The 15,616-nt window shown below is 41.7% G+C and overlaps 1 protein-coding gene across 26 annotated transcripts in view; it reads right to left on the bottom strand.

Annotated features, from left to right (window-relative positions):
* LOC147369959 (uncharacterized) overlaps positions 1 to 15,616 on the bottom strand; it is a 650,726-nt gene that overhangs the window by 502,538 nt on the left and 132,572 nt on the right. The window lies entirely within an intron of this gene.

The following is a 15,616-nucleotide window of genomic DNA, read 5'->3' as shown; positions in this document are numbered from 1 at the left end:
ATACAATAAGGAAGTAAAAATGACTAGGAGAGGAATCATGAGAAGGGAACATCTATGTTCTGGGTTCTTTGACTTTAGATAAAACTGAACAAGATGTGTGAATTTTGATTTCTTCATCTACAGTGGAACAGTATGCAGTTATAATACAACTTTAGATAAATGATGCTCTGTCAGTTGCTGAAATGTTGGAAATTAACCTTGTTACTTCTAAATTTGCATTTGAGTACTTCTAGTTCAGTACATGTCTCAAGTTATATAAAAGTGAGTTACTTGGGTCTGATTTTTCCTTGTATCACCTCAGTTCAGTTCAGTTCAGTTGCTCAGTTGTGTCCAACTCTCTGCAACCCCATGGACTACAGCACGCCAGGCCTCCCTTTCCATCACCAACTCCGGAGTTTACTCAAACTCAGATCCATTGAGTTGGTGATACCATCCAACCATCTCATCCTCTGTCGTCCTCTTCTCCCACCTTCAATCTTTCCCAACATTAGGGTCTTTTCCGATGAGTCAGTTCTTTGCATCAGGTGGCCAAAGTATTAAGAGTTTCAGCTTACTTAGCAAATTCCCTGTGTCGTTAATTTATTGAATAGTCAACATTGGTATACTTATCAGGACTTTTGATTGTAACAGGGAAAACTCAGCTTTTTTTTTTACTTAAGTAAAATATGTTAAATAGTAATTCCAGGGATAAACTGTATTAAGCACATTTGGATCCAGAAATCCAAATACTATAAGGATACACTTATCTCCGTTCACTCCCTTTTTTTGTATTAGCATTAGTCTTTCTTACCAGACTAGTTGTCTCATGTTAGATGGGTCAGGAAAGATGACCTCAGCTTTTATAGCTCACAAAAGAAATGTTACCTTAAGCCCCCAAGACATTTGTTAGAGAAAATCCTAGTTGGCCAGTACCTTGGTCGTGTTTCATGCTACTTAGAATGGATTTCCCAATAGAATTTGGTTTCCAGAAGAGAGAAAAGTGAAAGTCGTTCAGTCGTGTCCGACTCTTTGCAACCCCGAAGACAATACAGTCCATGGAATTCTCCAGGCCAGAATACAGGAGTGAGTAGCCATTCCCTTCTCCAGGGGATCTTCCCAACCCAGGGATCGAACCCAGGTCTCTACCGCATTGCAGGCGGATTCTTAACCAGCTGAGCCACAGGGGAAGATCACTATATTTTTACTGTTCAAGTGTTGTCCAAACCAGCAGTAATGGCATCATCTGAGAAGAGGACGATATCAAGATCTATCTCAGAATATTGACCCAAAACACCTGTTGACATGATTCCCAGGTGATTTGTAAGTACAACAAAGTTTGAGAAACTGCAGCACACCAAACAAAAGTATAAAATGGAAGCAATAGGCAAATTTGTTCTCATGAATACCAAGGTGTAATTGAGTTGAGGGTTTGGGGCACTTAGTGAAAAATAAACTTGCCATTTCAAATCTCACAAGAGTATTCATGGCTTGATATTTTTGAAAGATCTTTGTCACTACTGAGATGCTAGCAGTTACTATAGCTTCAGAACCCTCAGGTCTACAATCAGCAATTTTCAAAACTTCCATGACTGATTTTGCCTTTTCATGATATCAAATCAATACAGAGGGGAAATAACATTTTTCATGTCATGAGAAAAAAAAAACTATTGATAAATTTGACTTTGACTTTTGAGGATTGTAAGTCTGCAATCGGAGAAGGCAATGACACCCCATTCCAGTACTCTTGCCTGGAAAATCCCATGGGTGGAGCAGCCTGATAGGCTGCAGTCCATGGGGTTGCTAAGAGTCAGACATGACTGAGAGACTTCACTTTTCACTTTTTACTTTCCTGCATTGGAGAAGGAAATGGCAACCCACTCCAGTGTTCTTGCCTGGAGAATCCCAGGGACAGGGGATCCTGGTGGGCTGCCGTCTATGGGGTCACACAGAGTCAGGCACGACTGAATTGACTTAGCAGCAGCAGCAGCAGTCTCTGATCTTAACAATAAAAAAAACATTTTTAGGAAAACAACCAGAAGATGTTAAGCCCATGCACCACAACTATTGAGCCTGGGTTCTAGAGCCCACAAGCCACAGCTCCTGAAGCCTGCACACTCTAGAGCCCATGCACTGCAACAAGAGAAGCCACTGCAAGAGAGCAGCCACTGCTCGCCGCAACTAGAGAAAAGCCCGCACAGCGATGAAGGCCCCCTACAGCCAAAATAAATTTTTTAAAAATAAGAAAATGTGTTGCCTAATCAAGAAAATTATTTGAAAAAATAACTGATAAATCATAGCTATCAACGGGAAATGGATTTTTGCTAGTTCTGAAATAAAACAATGAGAACATCATTTTGTATAACTTAGAGGTCTGTTTCCCAGTTACATATGAGTCTTACCAGTGAACAGAAGAATGTGAAAGATTAAAATATACTCTCCTAATTTTTAACCCTATAAGATGGTGTTAATTTTGCCAACTCATAGATCCAACGGTAATGATACAGATCAGATCAGATCAGTCGCTCAGTCGTGTCCAACTCTTTGCGAAATAGTGAAAGTCAAAGTTATTACTCTGTTACTGTTTTAGATGATATGAATTTTTGCCAAAAGCTATCTGATCCTTATTGAATATAGGAATTCGGATTTATTAAGTCATTTTTGTTAAATGAGTTAATAGCTTACACAATAATATAAATGCAAAGAAACAAATGTTAGAATGAGCCAGTTTCTGCTCTTTTTCTTTTTTTTTTTTTAGAAAATCAGCATCTCCATCTTCTAGTGCAAGGCCCACTTTGATAATCTAGACATTTTGACAGGTCTGAATCCCACAAAGTGTACCCAAGATGTTTAGACTAATTAGGAAAATAATAGGAAACTCAAATTCAGCACGTGGATCATGCAAACAAACAGTATGCTGGCAGCCTATAAAAGCATACCCAGAACCTACAGCAATAAAATCACACAGGCTGTTCTCCAAATCGTCAATTCCAAAATTACAATAGCAGCGTTGGTGGTGTAGTGGTACACATAGCTGCCTTCCAAAATTACAAAAAGCAGAGAAGAAAATGTTCCCTCCCCTTCACTGTTTTTCCTTCCCTTTGGAAAAACCAATTCTACAAAACCCTAGAGAAGAAATAGCCATGGGAGTACATGCTGTGTAGGGAAGCCGTAGACAAATGCCTCAGACTGCTGAGCTTTTATGAGTCCTTGGGCAGACTGATCCGGAAAAGCCAAATAAATTGCCGTGTTACACTGCCAAGTGTATTCATTTCCTATAGCTGCCTTAACAAAGTACCACAAACCAGGAGGCTTAAAACAACCAAAATTTATTCACTCACAGTTCTGGAGGCTAGAAGTAAAAATGATGGCAGGGCCATGTTTCATCTGAAGCCCGAAGAAGAAATTCTTTTCTCTCTTCTTCTTGCTTCTGATAGTAGGAGGCAGTCTTCGCACTTCATTGGCTTTCAGATGCCTCACTGGAGTGTCTGCCACTGTTATCTCATGGCCATCATCTTCCTGTGTGTCTCTCTGCCTTCGTATGGCATTCTCTCTGACTCTCTCTTCTCGTTAGGACACAGTCATATCAGATTAAGGACCCACCCTACCCCAGTTTCTGTTGGTCACTCAGTCGTGTCTGACTCTGTGAGCCCATGGACTGTAGCCTGCCAGATTCCTCTGTCCATGGAATATTCCAGGTCAATATTCCAAGAATATTGGAGCAGGGTGCCATTTCCTTCTCCAGGGGATCTTGCCAACCCAGGGATCGAACCTGGGTCTCCCTCATCGCAGGCATATTCTTTACCATCTGAGCCGCCCGGGAAGCCTTGCCAACAAAGGTCCGTATAGTCAAAGCTATGATTTTTCTAGTAGTCATATACAGATGTGAGAGTTGGACCGTAAAGAAGGCTGAGCACCCAGGAATTGATGCTTTCTAATTGTGGTGCTGAAGAAAACACTTCAGAGCCCCTTGGACTGCAAGGAGATCAAACCAATTAATCCTAAAGGAAATCAACCCTGAATATTCACTGGAAGGACTGATGCTGAAGCTAAAGCTCCAATACGTTGGTCACCTAATGCGAAGAGCAGACTCATTGGAAAAGACCCTGATGCTGAGAAAGATTGAGGGTAAGAGAATGGGGCAACAGAGGACGAGATGGTTGGATGGCGGCACCAACTCAATGGACATGAGTTTGAGCAAACTCTGGGAGATAGGAAGGACAGGGAAGCTAGTCCATGGGGTCGAAAACAGTTGGACACGACTTAGGGACTGAAGAACGACAACTACTCCAGTTTGCCCTTATTATACTATTACATCTATAATAACCCTTTTCCAAATAAGCTCACTTTCTGAGATGTTGGGGATCAGGTCTTTAGCATATCTTTTTAGGAGACAAAATTCAACCCATAACACCTTCCTTCATGCCAAAAATGAAACCATCATAACAATACAGCATTTATAAAGGAAAAGCTCCCACTTTGAGGGGGGCCTGTTGAGAGGCTGTGGTAGGCAAGAACTCATCTGGGAGGTAAGAAACCTAAATTCTGGTCCACAGACACTAAGAAGGCGAATGAACTTGGACAAGTCATTTGAGTTTTCTGGCACCCCCATTTTCTGTTTCCTCATTTAAGAAACAGAAGTCTTTGGGGACACTTCCAACAATACCTTTCTACTTGGGTTACCTGATATAATGGAGTGAAAATACCTTGTGTTCAGACTCTAGGGTTTCTAAGATTTCATATTATTACAAAAATTATAATTTCCCTACACTTACACCAATACTGTAGCTTTTAAAACTTATACAATTGAATTTCACCCTCAAAACCAGTTTGTAGTAGTATGTGGCTCATTGTGTGTGCACGTTCAGTTATTCGGTCACGTCTGACTCTTTGCTACCCTATGGACCGTATTTCACCAGGCTCTTCTGTTCATGGGATTCTCCAGGCAAGAACACTGGAGTGGATTGTCACGCCCTCCAGGGGATCTTCCCTGGAGCAATGAAGAGTGGCAGAAGAAGCTTTGGTACTTTGAAGCCTTGCTCATCTGCCACTCACCTCCTGCACCCCACTTTCTGATAGGCCACAGACTGGAACCTCAGCTTCTTCATTCTTCAACAGTAAAAGTGAAACTTCCAGGACTTTTGCAGTTTCTTGTAGACAAACCTCTTTCTTACCCAGTGGGTAGGAACTCAGGTGTGACCTTGCTCTCAGAGTACCACATACTGAAACTATGTGATTTGACATGAGTTTGACTATTAATGGATTAGCCTTTCTTAAAGTAACTAGAATCTTCTCAATTCTAGCACAAAAATTGGTGTTTTTACCTACTATTGAGCAATTTTAATACATTTTCCTAATGCTCTGAGGTATCATTTTTAAAATTTTAGTATATGACTATTAAATGAGAAATATATTCGGTTTCGTAAGATTTATGAGAGCAAACATTAATTTATAGAAAGAGCCACTGAATCTGAGTTGGTATAAGAGTCAGAATAGAGTAAAACTTCTTCTGGAGATTTGGCTAGTACTCAGGAGCAGCTGCTTCTGAGCCATGGTAAAGATGGTAAAGAATCTGCTTGCAATGCAGGAAACCAGGCTTCGATGCCTGGGTCAGGAAGATTCCCATGGAGAAGGGAATGGAAACCCACTCTGGTATTCTTGACTGGAGAATTCCATGCACAGAGGCAGGCTACAGTCCATAAGGTTACAAAGAGCTGGACATGACTGAAGTGACTTAGCATGCACACACACGGGAGCAGCTGCAAGGTCACCTGCCTGCTTATTTAGGGTGAAGACACTGGTGACCCTGGCTTCCATCAAAGGAGGGATGGAGATAGATGATAAGTCAAAACATCCCTTCAAAGGGAAACTGAGTATGTCTCTGTTCATCATAAGGTAGTTTACTTCAAAGATAATCTTCAATTTAGTGCTAACACTAGATTCTTTCAAGAGGAAAAAGTACACCTGGGATACTTCCATCTGGGGCAATGCTGCTACGGCACAAAGTAGAAAAACCTGGAAAAATGCAGGATAAAGTTTGAGCTACAATTCCCCCTTATTACACAGTGAAATTTCCTTCTAAAATACCCTTCGCTCGGTGCTAATGTAACACAACATAATAGAGTTTTGTTACCTTAGGGCATTATCTACGCCACTCTATGCCTCTTTGACAGTTAGCTTTCCTGATTCAATAAAGAAGAAGAAAATTGCTCCAATTTGAGGGAAATCTATTAACTCGTTTCGTTCTCTAAGGTACTATTCTTCCGTATGCTGAAGAACTAGCTTACAAAATAACATTACAGAAATTGAAATGCTCTGACCAGGTAGAACCCGGAATATACATTCCTAAACTAAGGGAAAGATTGTGTGTCCGTCTGCCTTCATCTTTGTCCTAAGCCCATGTGGAATGATTTGTGAAGCGTAGAAATGGTACACGTGTGCTTTTCTTTGGCCTGTCTTTTGAATACCAACCTCTGAAGCTCCTACAATGTGTCAGGCACCCTGCAAGGTCTCTTTATGTGCATTATCTTATTCATCCTTATAGCCACTTTCAAAGATAGTTATTACATGTCGTCGTTTTTAGTTGGGGAAACTGTTTTCAAGAAAGTTTGATCAAGGGCCTCCCTGGTGGCTCAGTGGTAAAGAATCCACCTGCCCAATGCAGGAGACATGATCCGATTCCTGGTCCAAGAAGATTCCACGGAGCTACTAGGCCTGTGCACTAGAGCCCAGTATTTTAGATACTGAGTATTTCAACTACTGAGCCGGTGCCGTAGAGCCCAGGAGTCGCAACTAGTGAGCCCATGTGCCCTGGAGCCTGTGCTCTGCATCAAGAGAAGCCACCACACTGAGAAGCCGTGCACCGCAAATAGAGAGTAGCACCCCCTCACCACAACTAGAGAACGCCAACGCATAGCAACAAAGACCCGGCACAGCCAAAAATAGAGAAATAAAAATTATTTTTAAAAGAAAGAGAGCCAGGAAGAAAATTTTGAGCAACTGTCTCAAACCACACACCTATCCCATTAAAGATCTGTGACTCACCTCCAGGATTGTATATATTTAAAGCCCTGGCATTTTGCTGTAATGCTGCACATATTATTAATGAACCCTTTATCTGAATCGAGGCTTTGTCTTCAGAAAGCCCCTAGTTAGCATAAAATTCATTCATCCTCACTAGGACCCCTCAAGAACTAGACACTATGGTGCTAAACTTTGCAAGTGGAAGGCGGAAATGCTTGGGTGCAGTTGTAGGCAGCCCTGAGCTCCGAGGTGACAAGCAGGAAGTTTCAGGGCAGACTACTCCATGTTGCCTTCACCGAGGGAGTCAGAGCCCAGCTGTCAGCAGCAGCTGCTGGTACAGGAGAAAGGTCAGTGAGAGCGGAACTGCCACGGGGAGAGGCCACGGCGGGCCCAGGAGACGGGACCTGATTCCAAGGGGAAAACTAGGTCATAGCACAGCGCCTCTGTGCTCTTCTCTCCCAGGCTCCCTGCCTGCTGGGAATGTCTCAGTGAATGTACCTGGACTAGTCTGATAGTCAGATGACTCCTTTGAAAACTGAACTAATTAATCCCTTCATGTGATGGGAGAACCATTTTAGCTAATCATTTCTTCAGTGTGTGCATGTGTGCGTGTGTGTGTGTGTGAGTCGCTCAGTCGTGTCCAACTCTTTGCGACCCCACAAACTGTAGCCCTCCAGGCTTCTCTGTCCATCGAGCTCTCCAGGCAAGAATATTGGAGTGCATTGTCATTCCCTTCTTCAGAGGATCTTCACGACCCAGGGATCGAACCCTGGTCTTCATCACAGGCAGATCCTTTACCGTCTGAGCCACAGGATTGAGTAATAAATAATGCTCACAGCACTCAGTTCAGTGGAGGTGGGAAAGCTCATTGACTTCAAAATCTTCCCTGATGCCCACGAGGCATTTTGGATTTGAAACTTCTAAAATTTACTCATTCAGTCTTTGTCAAACAACAAATATTCATTATATGTGGCACTAAGTACTGTGTGTGCCCTGAGAAAAATCAGAACTAAACCCATTAAAATTTCAATAGCCTTATACCACTAGGCCATTTGCTGTTGCTAGATCCTTCAGAGAGTGAGTAATGGCTAATAGTCCTTTGCTTTCCATACATCTCTCTACATATTTTTGCAAAGAAATCTTTCATTTCTCTAGCTTCAGTTATCAATTCTATGATAGTGATTCAAATAGCCATTATCTTTGATCCTACTTTTCCCCATCTCTTTGTTCTTATTCCCAAGATGTTATGTATATTTTACTCAGTAAAATCTTCAGTTCCTAAAAATCTGTATTTCTAAAATGAACTCATCTTTCCTCATGTACCTAACCCGCCCCCACCCTCAATATGCTATGCTAAGTCACTTCAGTCGTGTCCGACTCTCCATAGACCGTCTAGGCAGCCCACCAGGCTCCCCCGTCCCTGGGATTCTCCAGGCAAGAACACTGGAGTGGGTTGCCATTTCCTTCTCCAATGTATGAAAGTGAGAAGTGAAAGTGAAGTCGCTCAGTCGTATCCGACTCTTAGCGACCCCATGGACTGCAGCCTAACAGGCTCCTCCGTCCATGGGATTTTCCAGGCAAGAGCACTGGAGTGGGGTGCCATTGCCCTTTATCTGGAAGTTCTGGTCTCTGTTAAAAAGAATTGCTCTCCTCACCCATTGACTCCATGCCTCAGTTACTGAGGTTTTCTCCATGTGAGTAAGGTATGAAGTTTCCTCGGTCTTCTCGTAAGATCTCCAGGGTCCCTGTCCCTGTTCTTCCACTCCGGTTGCTACCCTCCTCGTCTAGGTTTTCATCCTCTCACCCAATGCTTACTTCTTTCCACCCATTTTAAAATCCCATTTTCCCCCATTTTCATTTCTTGATCATTCCAAGCCCTCATGGGTCCCTGATACTCTGGAGTACCCTCAGCATTTATTCTAGTTTATGATATCCTGGTCTTACCTCCCCAGTGAGTATTTTATCCCACCCAACCCTACTCTCAACCTTCATAATGCCTGATCCAGCCTGTTCCAGGACAGATGCTCAAAAAATACTAGGCAATAGTTAACATTTAGACACTGCTATGTACTGAATGCGCCCTGCCCTCTCCAATTCTTATGTTGAAGCAGTAATACCCAAGTCATTTATCTGAAGACAGGGTCTTCAGAAGGGAATTAAAGGTAAACAAGGTCTTAAGGGTAGGGCCCTGTTCTGATAGGACTAAGGCCTTATTAGGATGAGAGATCTCTTCCTGTGTCTCTCCCTTTCTCTCTCTTCCCCCTACCTCCTTCTCTCTCTGTGCCAATGTGAAGAAACAGCAAAAAGGCAGTCTTCTGCAAACCCAGAAGAAAGCTCTCACCAGAAGCCAGCCATGCTAGTACCCTGATCTTGGACTTCCCAACATCTAGAACTGTGAGAAAATTAAATTCTGTTGCTTAAGTCAGCCAGTCTATCTTATTTTGTTACTCCACACCTCTTAGCCATGAGGTATGAAGTGGTGCTAGTGGTAATGAGCCCACCTGTCAAGGCAGGAGACACAAGAGATACAGCTTCAATCCCTGGGTTGGGAAGATCCCCTGGAGAAGGGCATGGCAACCCAATCCAGTATTCTTGCCTGGAAAATCCCAAGGATAGAGGAGCTTGGCAGGTTACAGTCCATAGGATCTCAATAAGTCAGACACGAATGAGGCAACTTAGCAAGCACATGAATGGGCTTAATAAAGACAAAGCCTTGGTTAGCTTGGTCTTGTTTCCTTGACCACAGCGAATCCTTCAAGGATACATAAATGATTCGATGCTGACCAGATGGATATAAGAAGAATTTTGTGGGAATTTCTGGGGAAATTCCTTGCTCTCAACAAAGAGTTGTCAAGACAGATATTCTCTCAACATTAATTTGTTGTGTGTGGAATTGCTTCAGCTGTTTATTTGCTGTGTAGAAAGGCAGGCTAAAAAGGAAGCAGACTCATAGAGGGGCAGAGCTGAGAGAGAGAGGCGAAATAGAGAGGGAACTTTGATCAGATGACACCTGAAGCCTGACCGCTTGAACTTTTTGGTTTTATGAGTTGGTAAATTTCCTTCATAGGCAGTGTGAGCCTGGCCTTCAAATACTTGCAACCAGAAACATCTTTCTTACAGAAAGGAGAGCTAAGCCCATTACAATGAAGAAACTGTTATTCACAGGAGAAAATTCAGACCTTCTCCTTTTGTATTTTATGAATTGTTATATGACCCAATTCATCCCCCAAATGCTTTGTAGGAACATCTGTCCCCAACCCTCCAACACTGTTTCTCTGTAAGTGCTGGCCCATCCCACAGCCTGAGGCATTTCACTCTGAGTACATTAAATAGAAATTACATAAATTTGTCCTCAAAGAACAAACTAAAGTCTCTGATCAAATAAACAGAACTGAATGAACAATTGAAGAAGCAAAGCAAGGGCATGTATTAGAAGTGATCTTAGGTGGCCTTCAGCAACCTGAAGCAGGATTTCTATTCCCAGCCAGAGAGACTGAGGTCAGGCTGCAGTGGTGAGTGCGCTGAATCCTGGCCACTTGACCACCAGGGACCAGTATCCAGCAACAAGGCCCTCGTGTGTCAGCTGTGTGGAAATGAATTTCTACATAGAGATGGAAAGTAGTGAAGTAAGTAAAGCGTTTATTAGGAAGAAAAAGAGCACAGTAGGTGTGGGTAGACACACGGGCTCAGAGAGCGGCGCCCTTGCGGTAGTCTGAATTACTTTTATGGAGCATTTCTTCTGATAATTTCTTCACCAATTATCCTGCTTTGTTGATTCTGAGTCCATGTTTGGTTTGTCTCAGGATCCTCCCTGTGTACACACACATCTCTTAGCCAAGATGGATTCTAGTGAAAAGGACTATGGGTAGGATGACATCACCTACTATGAGGTGACAGCCCTTCTCATTTGACCTCCAAGAAACCCTTCTGCGCACCTGTAGTCAGGAAGGTCTTCTTGACCTCAAGAATGAGGAATATGTAGTCTTTTATCTCTTATCTGGGCAGGGCTGCACTCTTCTCCTTCTTGCTATTTTTGGAGTATTTGTCCACAGGGAAGAAACTTCAGCTGTTCAGCCTGGGGCCCATCTACCTCCTGCCTCAGGAGGACCAAAATTCCAATGAGAAGAATTAAGGAAATAATTGTAAAAACCACCGAAAAAAGCCGGGGTCTCATTTTCTTAGCAGTCGAATGAGAGTCAACAGCATAAAAACAACTGCAAACACAGGAGATCCAGAATCGTGTCTTTCTGTCATGGTTGTGATAATACACTCTTAACTAAACTCTCTTGCTGATTCAGGGGTCAGAAGCCTAATTTTTAAAAAGTCATTTTCAGTGGGCAACTCCACAGAACATCTAATGACTGCAGATTAAGATCTATGAAGGAAAGCTTAAAGCCGGAATAATGCAGTGCAGATAATACAAAATCAAAGGCCACCAGTGTCCAGGCAGGTACCACACATGAGTCAGTTGTGAATGGCGGGGCATGGAGAGGACTGAGGATTAGTCTGCTCTGTTCAAAGTGCACAGGGGCTACTCAGTTTCACAGATGTGTTGCTCTTAGAAATATCATCCTTGTGCTGTCAGATTGTCAAAAATTTTTCAAGAGAACCTGAAAATGTATGTATATGGAGTGTGGGCATGTGTGTGTGTAAAATGAACCAGTCAAAAAAAAAAAAAAAAAAATCAGTGTTCAGTCCAAAAGAAGGAAAGAAGGGTGAGGGAAGGAAAAAAGAAAGTCAGTGAGCCATTTTTCCCACTCATCCTTTAGACAAGTCATCTTCAAGGAGCCTGAGGAGCAGACCATCTGAATCATCATTTTCAAACTACACTCATGTCTCCTCTCCCCCATCTGCGAGACTAGCCCTCACAGATGTTATTAGGCAGAAAATGGGCAGTGCCAGAACAGGGCTCCTTTTTTAAAAAATTTATTTATTTGGCTGCATGTGGCTCAGCTGCTAAAGAATCCGCCCGCCTGCAATGCTGGAGACCTACGTTCAATTCCTGGGTTGGGAAGATCCCCTGGAGAAGGGAAAGTCTACCCACTCCAGGATTCTGTTCTGGCCTGGAGAATTCCATGGACTGTATAGTCCATGGGGTCACAAAGAGTCAGACAGGACTGAGCAACTTTCACTTTCATGGGTCTCAGTGGCAGTTCATGGGGTCTTGTTATGGTGTGTGATCTTTGCTCCAGCTGTGGTGCCTGGGCTCCATGTGTGTGAGCTCCGTTGTTGCAGCCTGCAGCATGTGGGATCTTAGTTTCCTGACCAGGGATCAAACTTGTGTCCATTGGAAGTTTGAATCCATTGGAAGGTAGATTCCTAACCACCAAACTTGACCAAACTTGAATCCACTGGAAGGTGGATTCTTAACCACCGGACCACAAGGGAAGTCCCTAGAACAAAGTTTCTTGACCTCCAAACAGTAAATGAGAGTCACCTGGGGGTCCTGTGAAATTGCAGAGACTGACTCTAAGGTCTAGATGGGTCTAGGGTTCAGCCTGAGATTCACATTTCTAAGGAGATCTCGGATGTTGCAAAACGACTGGTTTTGAGTAGCAAGATTTTATAGAGTAGGTTTTTCAATTTTTTTTTGACAGCAAGTTAAAATAAGAAATACATATAACTTGGCAACCTAGAACATATGCAGAGCAGACATATAATTGAAACACAGACAAAAGTTATTTTATGGCGTGTACCCTAACATTTTTATTCGATTCCACTGTTTTATTCTATCCTTCTGTGTGTGTGTGTGTTTTAAAATATTGGTCATCACTTATCAAAGAATTTTTTTGACCCCCTAATAGGTAATGTTATAAAGCTTGAAAAACACTTCCATTAAATTTATGTTCAAATCCCTTCTATTACATTTTTAAAAATGTATCTCTCCATCTCTTCAAAGGACAGAACAAGACAAGAAAATGCTATAAAGGTTGCTGGAGTAACCTAGATCCAAGGAGAAGACAGAAATAGTTAACAGGGGTTGAACTCTTCTTTTTTTTAAGACTATGGCTAAGCACATGCACTGCCGGACCAGACTGCAGGATTCTAAACCTGGTGAAGCCACTTACAACCTGTGAAACCTGGGCAAATTATTCAACCTCTTTGTGCCCAGTTTCCACATCTGTAAAACAGAGATAACAATAATACAAATGCCTCGTGGGCTTTTGTAAGAATTGCTATATATAAAAAGCTGTATATGTATGTGCTTTATAGATACATATATATGTGTGTGCGTGTGCTTAGCTGCTCAGTCGTGTCCAACTCTTTGTGACCCCATGTATTGTAGCTCACCAGGCTCCTTTGTCCATGGGGATTCTCCAGGCAAGAATACTGGAGTGGATTGCCATGTCCTTCTCCATATATATGTGCCACACACACCAAGCATCACAGAAGTGTTCATCATTGCCATCATCATTACTAAGTACTTTACAGGAGTCATATCATTTAGCTTTCTAAAAATCCCATGGGATAATACAGCATTACTGTTGAGTGGTCCAGTTTACAGGCATTCCCACTTACTTCTGTGTCGACAGAATTCCTATCTACTCAGGGCATCCATCCCTTACAAGTGATTCCAGAATGAATTCTAGTTGGGAAGGTGATCACAAGAAACCTCTTCTCTTGCCAGTGATGGGTTAAGAAAGAGAACATGATTCAGCTCTCACCAATGAGCCGTGAGGCATCTGGGAAATGTTTCCTTTCCCTTAAAGTAAAACAGAAGAAAGAAACATCCTATCTTCTTGTCTTCAGTGTTACTGTGTCTAGATGTGACACCAGAAACAGCAGCATTCATTTGACACCCACGAGGGAAGCCACAGAGAACAAAGTGAAAGGCGAGCACATGGACCCGTGTACATATGTTTATCATCACCACTGTGGATGGGGAGGGTGAGAGATGCAGCAAGTGTAGGAAATTTCCAAAAGTCATACTAGGAAGCCACCTATTCTTTATCCACTATGCCACTGTAGCCTCATTTTTTTTTCTTACATAATTATTTTCTTTAAACATCCTGAAAATATGAATTGATACGTATGGAAAAGATTTCCGGAATCAGTTGTCCATCTCAAAATCATTAAGATTTATTACTTTCCAATTATTCCCTTCCTATTACATGTCTATGGATTAGTTCCTCTCTAACTGGGCTGTCGATTTCATAATTATTCTGATAAACAACCTTAACCCAAGGTGTTATTGACTACTCATAGATTAACATATCCCTGTTTTCAGGCTGCTTATGTTTTTAACACACGTCTTCCCTAAAAGACTGTAAATACTTTGGAATTTCTGATGCTCTAGCAGGGGAAAGGTGACCACTTTGATCCCTAAAAATAACACTCTCAAAGAGCTACCTTGAAATCTGAGTCTGATATTTCTCTTCCAAAACCTAGCAGGCATAATATTCTTCATGGCTACCTCTCTTATTATTGCAAGTGGACATGGAAATACCTAAATAAAAAAGCATTACAGAGGCATGATGTTTAAAATTTACCAAGTCATTTTACAAATTCAGAACCACCTCATTTGTTTTTTTAAAATCAGTATTTTAAGAAACTCACTTTTATTTCACATTTTAGCAGCTTTGAAATTAGATAGTATTTTGCAATTTTTGTTAGTCAAGCAGGGAACAGGATGCAGTTGTACAGACTTTTACTTATTTCTGATGGCAAGACTGGAAAATTCCAAACCCATGTCATTTCAGACCCACTCGAGTTGTGCTTATCGTACGGAAACTTCCTGTTGATACCTTTTGGTAAGATGAAAAAAGCTACAGCATAAAATCTTGTAAATAGATGTCAGAAGCTTGAGGGGAAGTTCATAATAACCATAACATATTCTTTTTAAAAATGCTGCTTCCGCATCCACAGGCACTGATAAATCTGATTCAAAAGTGAATCCAAAAACCTGATACCAAAGAAATGTTAGGAATATCTTACCTAATTATCTCCATTTCCCTTTTTCTGTATACATGAGTAACATTTGACAAAAGTTTATATTTAAATCAAAAAGAACTCTTTCAACTACAAAAATAATTAATAATTCTAAACGATAAAAGGATTTGTTGGTTTACTTGGCATCATTTTTTTTTCTTTTTTAATGTTACCTGAAATTATGATGCATCTTCCCATCAATGACATCTTGAATTCTAAGAATATGATTTTATTCATAGAAGAGCAAACAGAATCAGAAAGGCTAAATGATTTACACATGCATACATACATATACACACATGCACACAGTTCCCACAGGACTAGAGGACAGGTCTTTTCTCTGCACTGCAATATTTTGCCTCTGCTTTGGTGAGCATCTTCTCATGAACCAGAGTTTTTAAGGCTTCCTGTAATCCCAGGATTCAATTTCGAGACAGTATTTGACACCTGTGGAATGTTCTATGTATTTTTTCTCTAAGACCCAGTGCCTATGAAATGTAAAATGACATAGCAAAGACCTTGCTTCCTTTTAATGAGCATCACTATGAAGGAAGAACTTGATTGTCCCGGTTGTAGGCAGGGACTGCAGTCGTGTGAGACACAGATGGTATGTGTTAAGGGGAAAGTCACATTGTACACAGGTTCTGCGGCTATCACGTGTATGGTACTTCAGAGCATATCAGCCCCT

The sequence above is a fragment of the Bos grunniens genome, chromosome 7, assembly GCF_055505025.1.
Source record: "Bos grunniens cultivar Pamir isolate PY7600 chromosome 7, Bosgru_T2T1.0, whole genome shotgun sequence".
NCBI lineage: Eukaryota > Metazoa > Chordata > Mammalia > Artiodactyla > Bovidae > Bos > Bos grunniens.
Note: the sequence above shows the minus strand (reverse complement) of the source record. Positions and strands in the feature narration are given on the sequence as shown.